This window comes from Temnothorax americanus, unplaced genomic scaffold, assembly GCF_048541705.1.
Source record: "Temnothorax americanus isolate GAGA-0224 unplaced genomic scaffold, ASM4854170v1 Scaffold10, whole genome shotgun sequence".
NCBI classification, from domain to species: domain Eukaryota; kingdom Metazoa; phylum Arthropoda; class Insecta; order Hymenoptera; family Formicidae; genus Temnothorax; species Temnothorax americanus.
In genome coordinates this window covers 2,542,657-2,557,002 of record NW_027509231.1, presented here as the reverse complement: position 1 = coordinate 2,557,002, position 14,346 = coordinate 2,542,657, and the positions used below count along the sequence as shown (strand labels likewise).

General features: G+C 45.6%; 1 protein-coding gene across 2 annotated transcripts in view; it reads right to left on the bottom strand.

Annotated features, from left to right (window-relative positions):
• LOC143899359 (uncharacterized) overlaps nucleotides 1-14,346 on the bottom strand; it is a 77,720-nt gene that overhangs the window by 57,423 nt on the left and 5,951 nt on the right. Inside the window, exon 3 of one of the 2 annotated variants that reach the window (XM_077409641.1) lies at nucleotides 10,843-10,926. The gene's annotated coding sequence lies outside the window, so the exon portion shown is untranslated. Of the gene's footprint in view, nucleotides 1-113; nucleotides 4,342-10,842; nucleotides 10,927-14,346 lie in introns of those variants that run through there. The other variant, XM_077409606.1, reaches the window with a different exon arrangement.

Here is a 14,346-nt window from a genome sequence, read left to right as displayed (position 1 = left end):
TATCTAATTTATCTAATGGCCTGGTTAATATATCTTGGTCGCAAAATTACTTCTCTCCTCGTAAGACAAGAATTTCTGAAGAAATACTTTCTGTTGTCTCTTGGGAAACAGACCTGCGAGTATCCTGTGTAGCCGGCGTGACGTCGGCGGGCATCGCCGCGATCATCCATCCCGCGATTAAGCGGGGGTCGACCTTGGCTTTTTGACGCCGGAAACGATATCCGAGCCGCCGAAATGCATCGACGATCGATGTGCCGCAGCCGCAGCGAGCCGTGCGCCGGGAAAACCCGCTTCCGGCGCAGGGTTTGCGGCGCATCGGCGCGCTTATCTTCCGGACGTGTACCCTTAGTTGATCTTCGGCGGGTAGAGCTTGGCGCGCAGATTTTCGCCACCACCCGCGCGCGCGCGCCTTCTCGATCTCGATCCATTAGGCGGATCGACGCGTTTTCGTTTTTTATATTTAATTATTGAGCCATTCAGTTTCTTCTTGAGCAAAGTACAGTTCGCGAGGTGTGACAAAATAGATTTTACCGCTTCCGCAAGCGGCAAACGTAGAAAAATAGAAGCTACTCGATTTTTTCTTTTTTTTTTGCTTTCTCCATATCTTTTAAATGGCGAAATGCTAAAGAGACGCCAGCGTCTCTCTTTCTCTCCCTCCGAGGTTCCCGCTCGATGACGCGAATCGATTAGGAATTGGAAGTTCGAGTCCGTGACGCAAACAACGAGCGATAACGTGGAAACGCTCGGAAAAAGCTCTCTATGTAGGACGCCCGTGCCGATAAAGGACGCGCCGCTGCACTCGGGCATGCATTTTCCCGACCACAATGCTGTCGAAGTACGGTCGAAGTTGCGGAGCGAAGGGCGGGAGCGCGCGTTTTGAGCACGGGGGATCTTCAAACGAACCCTCCGATGTTTCTCTCCACGAAAGCAAATGTCACCGACGTACGTCGAACTATTTGTATACGTCGCGGGTATATCACGATGTCGCCCGCTCGCTCGCACCAAAATATATGCCTCGCAGCGAGACGTATCTTGCTCGAGAGCCCGCTGCAAAATATCTTTCCCCCAAATGGCTCGAGAGACCGAGTGACGCCCCGAATAATAGAAACACTTTGAAACGTCCCGAGTATAACTGCCCTCGAGAAGATGATGGGAGTCGGGAAACTTTGGGGAAACTAAAACTCACGCGGGAGTCTCTCACCCGTCTCTCCCGAAGAGAGGAACCATCACGAAGAGCTACTCGACTCGTTCCCGCGAGCTATCCCCGGCTTCTCGAAACGACTCGGAAACTCAGACTGATTTTCTCTCGACGTCCTTAGATAGCTCGCGGGAAGAAGACTCTCGCACCGATATTAGGAGAATTTCTTCATCTTTTCCCTTTTACCATTCGTCCTTTCGCGCGGAAAATCCCCTCGCACGTCCGATTCTGTTTCTTGCCGCGTGTCAAAAAGAGAGATCGCGGAAGAGACCGAGCGTTTACTCTCACCCACCCACCCCCTTCCCCGGTGATCGAATGGATGCGTTTGTTTGGCAGCGAACTGCTACGACTTGAATCGGCGCCCGAACTTAGAGACTGCGCGCAACCACGACCACGACGACTACGACCAGCGGCGGCATAATGGTCGCGTCGAGGAAGATCGCAGAGAGGATTAAACGCGGACGTATCCGGGAAAACAAAGCGGCCCGGGACGCTCTTTGTCTCGCCGGAAATAAAAAGGAACGGACGCGCCGCAACGGTGAAGTTGAGCGGGAAAAGTTATCTGCGATTAGCGCGCCTCGCGATAAACGCACGATTAAATTTGCATAATAAGTGGCGGATTATTTCTCGACGACGTTACGCGCGGCAGATTAAAAATTAAGCTCGACGTAGAATCGTGCCGGCTCTAGCCACACGTGTATGTATATATAGTCGTTCGCGACGCGTGGGAAAAATGCGGCTAATGCTGAAATACGAAACCGGAATTAGCCGGTTAGCATTCGCAACGGCCCGCCGCATCCGCGCGTAATTAACGCGCGGCTATCTCTGCGCGAGGGCACATCCGTGCAGAAATTAATCGCGAGGAATCGATAGCGGTATCTCCAGCATACCAATCGTCAAATATTGTACTTTCCGACGCTAATTATCGTTGCTCAAACAAGAGCACCTACGACGCGGTGAAATTTGCATCAAGAAAAGGCTCAACTGACATTTCATCTATTTTACTAGTTGACAGTCTCGAAGTTTGGACGTTAAAGTCAATTTTCTACAGTTAAATTAATATGTTTTAACGTATACATAATAAGTTCGAATATTTTTATAGAAAATGCACATGTTTCTAGCAATATTTTTTCTTACACTTTTAGATATTTTTCCATTTCGTTATTTCGTAAATCATTTGATTAATTTTGTCTTTCCTTAAATCAGGAATGACGAAATGAGATATTCCTAAGACACATCTCTCGAAGACGCGACGTATTTCATTGGGGGAAACAACCGGTCACCGTGATGTGTAGATGCGAAAATAAAATTTATGTTTAAGATATGAAATTTTTCAGCGCGGTTGTGCCCTATCGCTAAAATTCTACTTTATCAATCGCTTCCATTTGGACCGAGAAGGCGGAAGCGCGAGATAAGACCGTTTCGCGAGGCACGTTCCTCGAAAGTGCGACATATTTCATCGGGAATACCCATGTACCTTTTATTGCGGGCCAGTAATAATACTCGCGCGAATGAATCGCGAAAATATGGAAATTCGAATCCGGTCGTGCCGTATACCACCGCAAACAACTGTATCCTTGCACCTGCATCCAAGCAGCTTCCGCGATTCACCGAGTAAACGCGAAATCCGCATACGTTATCCCGGATTTTTCCCGTTAATAAGTCCGCTAATACCTCATTCGATTTATATTCGGGGCGATGGTTGCGTGCCGATGGTTATCGAGGGCAGTTACGATATTAATATTCAACGATCGTTCAGCTATGGATTTAAACATACCCCGTTTGCGTCATTTTGTTTTCCCGACACGATTTCCTTTTCTCAACGGCGATCGTGCCTTGCCGAATTTTCTGCTCACTCTTTCTGAACTTTTCGCGCGCTCGATTCCGCTTATTTGGTGGCGCGGTCGAGCGCCGCGTCCGTCCGAAAAATGTGTTACGGTACACGCGTACCGCTTCCCGTCGATGCAAATTTATTCGCAGCGTCTCTCAGCCTCGAATATAGCGCGCTAGCGAGGGGAAAAACGAGCTGCGAGCGACGACGCATCGTGGCGAGCAATTTCGGGCGAAACCGGGTGATGTGACGCGACGACGTCGCGACGCAGGACGGTACCTTCGTCGTCCCTCCGTTCGCTTTCCCGCCCACCCTCTGCCGCCGCGGAAAAAGTCGGACGGCGGAAATGCGCGTGCCGTCGATCGCGCGATCGATAGAATCCCCCGCGCGAAGTTGCGGCGTTCCCGCCCTTTCCCGATCCGTCGGCGTCGCGGTAAATAGCGACGCCGGACGCGAGAGCGTAGCGCGGCACGGCGCGGCGCGTCCCGCCACGGCGCGGGCGCGGCGAGGGATAAATCGCGATTCCGACACGCCGCCGATCCCGTGCAGCTCGACATCGCCGACTGGTCTCGGGCGCGTCGTTACCTGGTTTACTGAAATTCGTGAACATGAAATCCCGTCGGCTTCCCGCGGTCTTCGGCGGCGCGTAGAGCCGTGCCGTCGTCGTATACGTGATCCTCTTCGGGCGCAGACTGCTCAAAGACAGGTGGACGATCTTCCGCGTGGACGATCTTCCGCGGGGATGACGAGGAAGGTCCCTCTTCTGCTGGTGCCTCCAGAAACCGGGCCGGACCGGGCCGCTGCCGGACCTCCGTTTCGGCCGTGTCGGAAAGTCTTCTCGGATGTGTTTACTTTCGCGCACTCGGGATTGCAGACAAAACTCGCACTCGTATTCGTACTCTCGATACGCACGCGGAATTTTTTCAGTTTACTTCGTCCATCGTCTGCCGTTTCGCGCGCACGATCCACGATCCACGATCAGCGAGATTGAGATTCAGAAACGGTGCGTGACGCACGTTTCCGCGCGGATCACAGCGGAACCCGTCTGACGTGTCGCGGATGACAGAGGGTGACTGGGCGCGCGCGCGAGACGATGCAATCCTTCGTCGGCGACGACGGGGACGGTTACGGCGCAGTGAGAAGCAGCGGCAAGCGAGTCCGTCAGGGAGGACCAACGGAGTGGCGTGTGCACTAAGTTGGCCGCGGAGCGCGACTGAGGCCAAGGGTGGCACCGAGAGAACGCGAGAGAGGGTGGCGTGGATGCAGGTCGACGTGTACGCTGCACGGGTACATCCCCCCTAATGAATGCACCAGGCATGTGCGAGGGATTTTATGTTCACCGCCGCCGCCACCGCCGCCTTCCCTCCGTTTACCCTCCACTACCGGCACCACCCGAGAGAACCAGCGCCGCTACCCCCGGTCGCTCTCTCCAACCTTCCCTCCCACACCACCTTCGTTCTTCCCTCCGTCCTCCTCATCACCCCTGACCGACGTGTCCTCCGCCTCGTCTCTCCCTCGCGAACCTCCCTCTCTCCCTCCCTATCTATCTCTCTCGCTCCTCGTCGTCCTCTCGGTGCACCCGAGTCGGGTTGAATCCCCTTTTCGCGCGCCACCCGATAGTGCACCCGCCACCCAGCGTAACCAGACGCGCGCCGGTTCCCGGGTCCGGCGTGGGGCGGTTTTGCCCCGTATGGCGGAAGTCCCCGCCGCGCGCTCCTGGGGCTGTGCCCGGTTTTCGCCTCCTCCTGCGTGCCTGCGGACGTACTCTGCACCCGCCGATTGGTACGCACAACTCATCCGCCCGTACGCGGATCCTCTCTCTTATGCACCTGCACACGATTGCTCGCACCCACCCCTCGTCCTTACCCCGGTCGTGTCCCTCTCGCACCCCCGGCGAACACGCAACACCCTCGTCCTTCCGCAAACTTTCGTCCTCCACCCTCGCCCCCCCTGTTTTTTCCACTAACTCTTCCTCCCCCCCCCTCTTTCTCTCTCACGTCCTGCTCGCTTCTGCTCGCCACCTCCGTCGACGGAGGTTTCTCGGTCTTCGTCATTTGGCCCGCGCGTTTATCTTCGTCGAACCGTGCTCTCGATGTTCGAGTCTGGATCCGCAGCCACATATTCTGCATCAACCGCCGGGAACGTCGCGGAGATCCTCCGGCGGTTGTCGTTTCCGAGTTCCTGGCACATCCGCAGCTGTAAGGAGCGCGAAACATATTCCGCGCCGTTCCGCACCGAAGCATTCTCCGCGGGACGATCGATAAATCGATCCCGCGCTGGGGTCGCATCGTTGCTCAAGAGCCTCTTCGTGCAACGGTCGTTATACGATCGATTTCGCGTTAATTTCTCGATATCGCGGCTTTTTAAAACTTTCAGTCAGTGTCGAATGTTCTTACTCGGCTACAGCTGTTGCCTCGAGCAAGTTTCTTCACTCTCCGCGGCAGAAAATATACTCTGTAATAATTCTATAAAGATCAACGCGCCAACAGTCGTGGAGTTCCGCTGGAAATTCGATACACATCTTATATAGCTCTTTCGAGCGTAATGCATCGCCAATTTCGAGTGTAATTCCGTTACCTTGAGACTTGCTTTGTGCTCCGAGCGAGATCCCGTCTTTGCAACAAATTCACTTAGCGGCAGGTAACTTAGCGCATTGTATATAACGACCGGGCAAACGTACTTCCCACATCAAACAATTTTTGCGCTTGCTGCGCTCTCAGACCGTTTACGCGATTGTGGAAAGGCAGGAAAAGTCGCGGCGTACCGGAGTACGCGTTCCTCGGAGTTCGAAAAATCTACGGAGTCATGTATACTTGAAGATGAAATGCAAATTACCTGATTAAATATATACGTTTACACGTAAACCTTAGGACTTCGTACCTAAGAACGTAACTTTTTATGCCTAGCTAACGCGCCTTCTTGTCATTACTCTCATTAGAGATCTACGAGGTGAAAACGAGGTTGGCACCCGAGCTTAAGACTTAACTTTCGTCCGTAGTGATCTTATAAAACGTAAGATCACTCTCCTTTTTATAAGTAGCCGGTTACCGGTTTCCCTCCCCCGCTTCCACGACGTAAAAATATTTGCTACGTGATAAATTATCGCCAGAGAACATCGTCTCTTTATTGTATTATTTTAATTAAATCGCGCACACCCCGTTCTTCACGTCGCTGCTGCGTCTTCGTCATCGCTGCAGCGACGTGCCTAAGGGTAAGGCTGGCGTTAACTAGGCGTGGCAGAAATCCCTGTCTTACGTTAATATTACAGTGGTTAGATACCCATCGCTCACACTTACGGGCCTTGATGTAGGATAAAGGTTTGCGAGCTGTAAGCGCACATGGCATAAGCAAGAGAGCACCATAACTAATATATCTCTCATATGAAACTTGCGCAAATCTTAATTTAACGAAATAAATTATTATCATATTCTTTTTGAAAAAATTAGGTTACATATGTAAAACAATTAATTGAAATAATATTCATAGAGTTAGTTTTTTTCTTCATTATTATTTATAGATTCCGTATGAAAGTTCTAGATAAACATTTAATTCGTCCAGGTAACCGTCTTTGACATTCTTTATAGAATCTTTAAAAATCTAAATCATGACGCAAAAATTTAAAATTTTGTGAGAATGTAAATATCGTAACAAATGTTTTATCGGGTAATATCAGCATAATTATATAAGATTTAACGGATAAGAACTTCTGTGTGCTTGCCGAGCGTACCTTATAAAGATCAAATTGTAATGATTAGGTTCAAAGAATGACAAACATTCTCTAATTTTAATCTCAAGAATAAAATATTTTTTCGTTCCGCAACAATACCAGCATCACTAGATCTCTTAGGGCCGGTTTCATCAACGTCGATTAACTGTAACCTTCGATTAAACTCACTCTTCGTCACTTTCTAAAAGGAACAGTTAGAAAGAGATGAAGAATGAGTTTATAATCGAAGGTTACAGTTAATCGACGTTGGTGAAACTGGCTTCTTAGTAACTCTACCGTGACATCACTGGGGATGTTTTATTTAAGCGCACTCGCAATGAAATCGCTAAGTGGCCGAGTTACTACATCGGCGATCCGTCGGAAAAGGAAAGAAGCCGCGCAGTGCAAGTAAAGAGAAATGGGTGGTTGCTCTCTCAATGGAGAAGGCTTAAGCGGCATACGTCAATAGCATATATATTCTAATGAAATCTTTCGTTTGGCTGTCGAGAGTCGAGCTTTAATAAACTTCGCAAGCTTTTCCGTGTGGCGGCCGAGTACCTACCTATAATGTACCAGCCGTCAAGTGCGCAGGCTTAGAGGCTTAGCAACTCGTAAGTACGTATAAACCAGAGTGGAAGTAGCGGAGGGTATGCACGAGAAAGGGAGAAAGATGAGAGGGCGAATACGAGTGAAAGAGAGGGACCAGTACAGGGTGATCCGCGCGTCGGAGTGGCTTTCACCTCAACCCTGATTTCGCGTAGCAAAGGAAGTATCCGTATCTCCAAGAGAATTAAAAATTTGACGAATCTAGCTTCTCTTATGGAATTGAAATTCAAATATTTTGGGGAAGCACGATACGAAATCCACGTCACGTCGAGATTCTTGAGATTCAAACAGGACGGCAAGGTAACAATCCTTCGTTAAGGCTTACTTAACGCACGGAGGATGATATGAAAAGTTGTGAAAAGGCTCAGAATATTAGTTAATATGTATAACAACATAATGACGAGTACTTGAAGGGGACGGTGATTGCACGGAGCACCCTGTATATTGAAAGAAAAGTTAGTGCCAGCTAGCGAGAGGGTGCGCTGGGCTTTCGCAAATTGAGCACAAGTTTTTCAGTTAATCGTCGCGTTCGTACCCTTCGCTCTCTCAACGGGGTGCTCTTCCTTCTACCACTTCTTCCGACCAATGGTTTTTTTTCGCGACGATCGTCGTGCTATTCCGCGACTCAACTCCGCCGGCAACAGTACGGTTCGCTGCTACCTAGAAAACTCCGACGACGAGGGCAAGAAAAGAAAGAAAGAAACAAGCTGTGCGATCTACATAGGGAAAAACTGAAAAATAGAAGCCCCCAACATCTAGTAGCCTTCTCTCGATACCGCTGTGCTCGACGTCGTTGCCGACGTCGTCATCGAGGCATAACGCAGAACGGGGCTAGACTTTACTGACGATGAACAATGAACCGGTGACTTTATTCGACTTCTGCAGTTGTACGAGTGAATCCTCGTAACGATAGTGGAATATTAAACGAAAGTTCAGATCGCTCGGTGCATCTCATGCAGCAACGAATCGCTATCAATATTTGAACTACAAGAGAACCAGATACAAGATACAAGATAGTCATTTACAATTTTTCATGGTTACATTCGAGAAGAATAAAATGATATATATATAACAATATAACTGAACAAAGAAATGGAAGTATAAACCAGCTAGAAACTTGAAACACCGAGCGATGTTTCTTTCTAAATTGAAAAACACATATCAAATATTTAATACGTACATAATAAACGTGTAACTCATAAAATTAAACCTACTATATTTAGTCTCACAGAGAATTTAGCATAGTACTATCTCTCGCAAACAATTTTGTGTGAGAATTTCACGTGAAAGAGAGTTTCTCTCGAGTATCTAATAATATCGGTCTGCGCAATAATCATTTCATCAATTTGTTGCGTATCATCGATGGAGCCTGACGGGAGCTATATATTAATTTGCCGCTGTTGGGCCCAGAGGGCATCGATTTGTTCCCGTCGGTTTGCTAACTGGTCGGCCAACACGAAATTGCGATTCCACGATGAATTTATGCAGCCGTGATTCGTTCGACGTCTCTATATAAAACTGTCGTCGCACGCCTCCCTCGCCCCTCGCCCCTGTCCCTGGCACCAACCCCGCGGCGATTCGGTATAACGGGTGCACGCGCAGAGAATCGCGTGCATGGTCGCGTTGTAAACTGCTGCGGCCGCTTTGTCAGGGGAGTCGAAACAATTTCGGGAAAAAATGCGACGGCTACCGCGTCAAAGAATTGTCGTGTATACGCGTCGCGCGTCGGCTCTCAGTTTCGAACCGATCGAGCACGTGACGATCTTTTTCGCAGAAACGCAGAAACGCAGAAATACGTCGCGCCCACGTGATCGATACCATGGTTTGCGCACCTGCCGAGTTTGACGCCCGTTTGTCCAGACCGCCGCAGAATAACTCGCGATCTTCTCGCGTAACCAAATTACACAAAATCGTCGAAGTTCGTAATGATCGCAACTCCGCTCTGCGCCGTGACAGAAGAGATTACGTGGCTCAGCAGCCGCCGCGGTAGCGCGGGCCATCTCCGTTCTCGTTTCCTGCCGGAATTACACGATCCAATTCCTCTTCGTTCCGTATGTCATTTACTCTCCAGGAACGCGAGAGAGGTTCTTAAGAGACCTCAGAAACTGGCGCACATTTGCCCACCGCTTCTATTCTTACTCGACCGCGGTGAAAATCGCGCTGCCCCGCCGCGCGCCGCCGCGCGACCGTGCTCCATCATCGAAATGTCAAAGCGTTTTCATCCCGGCGCCGGCGTGCACGAAAGGCACACGCTAATGAATTTCGAAAGGGCTCGCAAACAATCGCTGATTGCCCAATTCGTTGTCCACGTGATGGATACAAACATTGGCCTTGCGGCGGTGCGCTGTAAATATAACGGCAGGGTTGCTAGAGCGTGGATTCTATTACCCGACCAATAATCGCGAGCTTCCGAAGAAAGATTGTTCGCATAAACAGAATAATTCGAGAAAATGACGCACGAGAGTCGTGCGGTGGAGAGAGCGATCGTTCAATTATGCAAATGCGGTATGTTTGAACTTGCGATATAACAGGCCAACTGCGACACGCAAATGCAAAATACCCGCACTTCGCCCCATTGTACTTCACTCATCGATCTCGCGCAACGCGATTGAACGGTTTTCTGTCTTTTCCCGAATGATGATGATTATAACCAGACGCTCGCTCTGCACTCTGGTTTCTTTCGGTTGAGCGAATCGGGGCTCGTTAATTAGCAACGAGTACTTAAGTCTGCGATCCGAGGCGTTTTCGCGGAAGACGAAGTATAAATACGAATGGCAGCATCGTAAATAGTCGGAACCAATCTCCTCTTATTTTAAATACAGCAACTTTATTTTAGCACGTAATAATTAACGTTCCTAAGATAAACAGACATTCTCACTCCGCGTTGAATATCCGTTAAACGGAATGGTTCATTTAATTCAAACGACGGTAGTGGATAATAAAGATTTTCGTCATTATATTAGTCTTCTGTTGATACATTTAACTTAATATCGTGCGATATTTAATGGCATCAAGAAAATGATCTAATTTATACAAGACGTCTCACAACCATACTTTAGTATAGCGTACGCTAAAGAGATAATTATAGGTTTGAAAATCCTGATAGAAAAATGTCGAAGTCAAAATTGTTCAAGTTACAAGTTACAAGTGATAAAAATTGACTAACAAGATTGCATAAAATACGCGCAATCCAATCTGTAATTGTTTTTATACACATATCTCGATCTCTTATATATAATATTAATATATATATATATATATATATAATATATATATATATAATATTAATATATTATATATAGATATTATATTCTCAATAAAATTTTGAGCTCAGGGGATATTTATTTATATCACTCATTCTCAATTTTATCTCTCAGTTTCTTACGTGCAGATATTGCGTACATTATAGTAACCAATTGGTATTGTGCAACAAATTGATTTCTACAATAATTAATAATTCAAAAACAATTACCGCGCAAGAATACACAATAACTTACTTACCTTTATGGTTGCTCCGCCGTTGATCGATATGCCTTCTCCTCTCGGATCTCCTCTCGGATTGTCAGGATTCACTCGTTGCACTCACTACAAAATAATTAATTAATTAGAATCGCGCAGCATTTTGTACAATATTCCCGATGTCAAGTAAAATTGCATAACACATTTTATTACAGTAGCATGATTGCGCCAAAATTATCCCCGAAACGGTAGAGATAAATCTTGGATGGCAGAAGATCTTAACAGTTCGTTTTTATGTACACCAAATTTACGTTAATCTATATTGAAATGCGAAGTTATTTACGACTGCATAATATAATAAGTAAACATGTCGTAATGCCATTTCGTTCGGAATTAATCCGCATCACCGACATTTCGTCAACCGAAAATAGTCTAAAAATTGTCCCAATATAGGTATACGACGTTAAATTAAATCAAATTAAAAGCCAAGATCGTCCGAAAATATATAATTAAAATTTAATATTTATACGCGCTAGTTTAATGTTTATGTAATATTTTACTTTAATTTAATACATTCTGAATGCATAATCCCGGGAGATTATTATAATGTATCTCGATTGATTAAAGAATCACTCAATTTGATGATTATTATTCTGCACTCTCACAATCAGTTAAAAAGTATTGAGCTATTTATATACCGAAATCGTCGAAAAATTTAAAAATATATACGTAACATTTATCCGAACAATGTTAAAGAAATAATTGTTATTCGTAAATATATATACAAATAAAACAGTAGTTTATGATCATCTATTATCGTTCCGATTGCTAATATTTCAACTAAACAAGTCTCGAGAAATATTTGCTTCGTCGTCGCCTCGATCCGCTTACCAAGACCGATTGCGTTATAATTGCAGATATTAATTATTCGCGCGGGCTGACTGTAGTAATCGTAGAAAGTAATCGCGTTTTGAGGGATGATAATGTTATAACGTCTCGCCTTGCCGCCTGCCGACTCGGATGTCTGCGTGCGAATGGTATAGGGCGGCGACCTTGCGTACGCGCCAACGTTCTGTACCTACATACGAAAACAGATTACCAAGGCCGCATGCCAGTTGAATTGTTGTCCTCTCGAAATAAAATCTTACAGACACACACACTTGAAATATAACGTCTTATAAAACAAGCTCATAATGAATATATTTCCTGTATTTCAAACTCACTTTTATGAATAAGCTATCATCGACACGTTAAATTTGACGTTCATTGGAAGAATAAAATTTATCTTGGTGAATTAATCATATAATTTATTGCTATTACTTTTCGTCAAATTTTTACCTCCTGAGAGAAATAGAACGGTGGAATTTTAATAAACAAAAAGTTGTTCTAGTGATTTTAATAAATCAGAAAAATTAAATTAATTAATTAAATTGTAAACCTCTCAGCAAAAAATGTGACGATTTATTTTCTCGATTTATGAAAATTTCATAACTTCATTCCTCACGAAATGTGGAAATTAAAGAAATAATAATAAATTAATATTTTTCTAAAGGAATTAATTATTTAAATATTTTTATTTTAGAAAAATTAAATAAATGAATAAACGTGAATAAAAGTGAGTGAAAATAATTCAATAAATGTACAAAAATATCGTTTGATATTGATTCGTAAATTGGGTTTTTTTTATTTTTCTGTGTAGTACTAAAAAACAGTAATGCATCTAAACACTCTAAACAATGAATTCTATAGATCCTTGTTTTTCCGATGTTCAATTTGAAAAGTCATTGTACAACAACCTTAAAAGTGGAGCGTGTAATCTCCAGCGCGAGAATGAAAAGAAGGAGCGATGCGAAACGCATTTGGGCTCGAGAGTACAGGCAGTTTGCAATATGCACCCCTACGAAATGAGGAAGAAAAAAAAGGAGAAAGAGAAGGAAAGAGTCAGGCAAGGAGTCCAGAGAGGAAATTAACGACTCCATCCTCTTTCTGTTCCGACGTCAATTTTATTGCGATTTCCCGGCTCTTCACAGACAAATTCGTCCCGGCACCGGATAGCGAATGTCGGCTCTCTGGATTGTCGGGACCTGACGAAGCTACCCCGAAGACCGAGATACGACAGGATACGAGACGACGAAGGCAAAGTAAACGTAGTCGATAGCTGCGCGACTGCTCTTCTCTCTCCTTCTCATATTCATCCCTTTCCTTTGCTTTCTCTCTCTCTCTCTTTCTCTCTCAACCGCGTCTCTCCTCTTTCCCCTTCTACGTTCTTACTTTTCCTCTCTCTTCCCTATATCCTATACCGTCGACTTCGTCGAACGTATTTCTCGGCTATTCATCCTCTATCATTTCTCCTTCCGCGCGTTTCCATGCGAACTCGAGGCCCCGCAATTCCTTTTCTTCGATTTTCGCACTTTAACGCGACGTCCGTACGTCTTCGCGACGATACCTATTATACGTCACGCCGCGGCTGCACGACAACACCGTCGATAATGGCAATGACGGCTGCACGTCTCTCTTTATACCCTTACCGTCATACCAACCCCTGCGTAGTGTTTGCTTGTTTACCGTTCCGCTGCCCGGCCGAACTTTCCTGCCGTCTTTCTCGCTTTCCATCGTTCGTACTTTCGAGATGTCAGAAGAATGTTGGCTCAAACATTCTCTGATTTACAACAGCGTGTGAGAGTGAGAGCATAAGTTTCCGACATTCGAGTCCAAACATTTAAAAAATCGAGAGTATAGAATAAGGGTTTTAAAACTATATCAAGTATTTAGAGCTTAAATAAATAAGATATATATAATGCGCGTCATATTTTTAATGGAAATTAATTCAAGATTGCTTTTAAAGTCAACATTATTTAAACCTGTGTACTACGTCAACAAAATCTTATCGTATAGGAAAAGGATGCAAATATATAGAAATTTATCACGAGATTTGCATAAATATCCGTACCTGAATATATAGATCACCATGATAAACTTTTTGTTTGTTTTCTTTTTATCCCGGCTGCTGCCAGTCGGACGGTTGATAAATAATGTTATGTGCGCGTTACATGCAAGTAACGCGGAATAATCTCGCAGATTTAAGTGGGCGTCAGCAGGGGTCGGAGGGAATAAAGAGAAATAAATATATGCGAGAGACTATACAGTTAAAGGGCTACCATTTAAAGGAATAACGAAAGAGAAGGGCGAAAGTTAAAATACGATAATATTTTGGAAACATCGCTGACGCGCGAGTATACCAGCCGTCGAGACAATATCGCGCAAAATATTCTAGCAGATTTACTCCTTTTACGGTCGGATATCGCGTATATACATAGACGGTGACCCCGGGATCGCCGGCTTTTGATTTTATACGGAGTTAAAAGGGATTAAACCTTCGTGCTTCTTGCGCGAACGCATTCATCTGTATGGCAATTTTCCAGATGTTCGAAGCTTAATCGACATCGTTTTTATACGCTTTGACATCGATAATAAAATGTTTATAAAATCTTCAGGCGAGGGAAGAAAAAGCGCCAAACGGAAGGACTTTTACCTCGTTTGGACTTT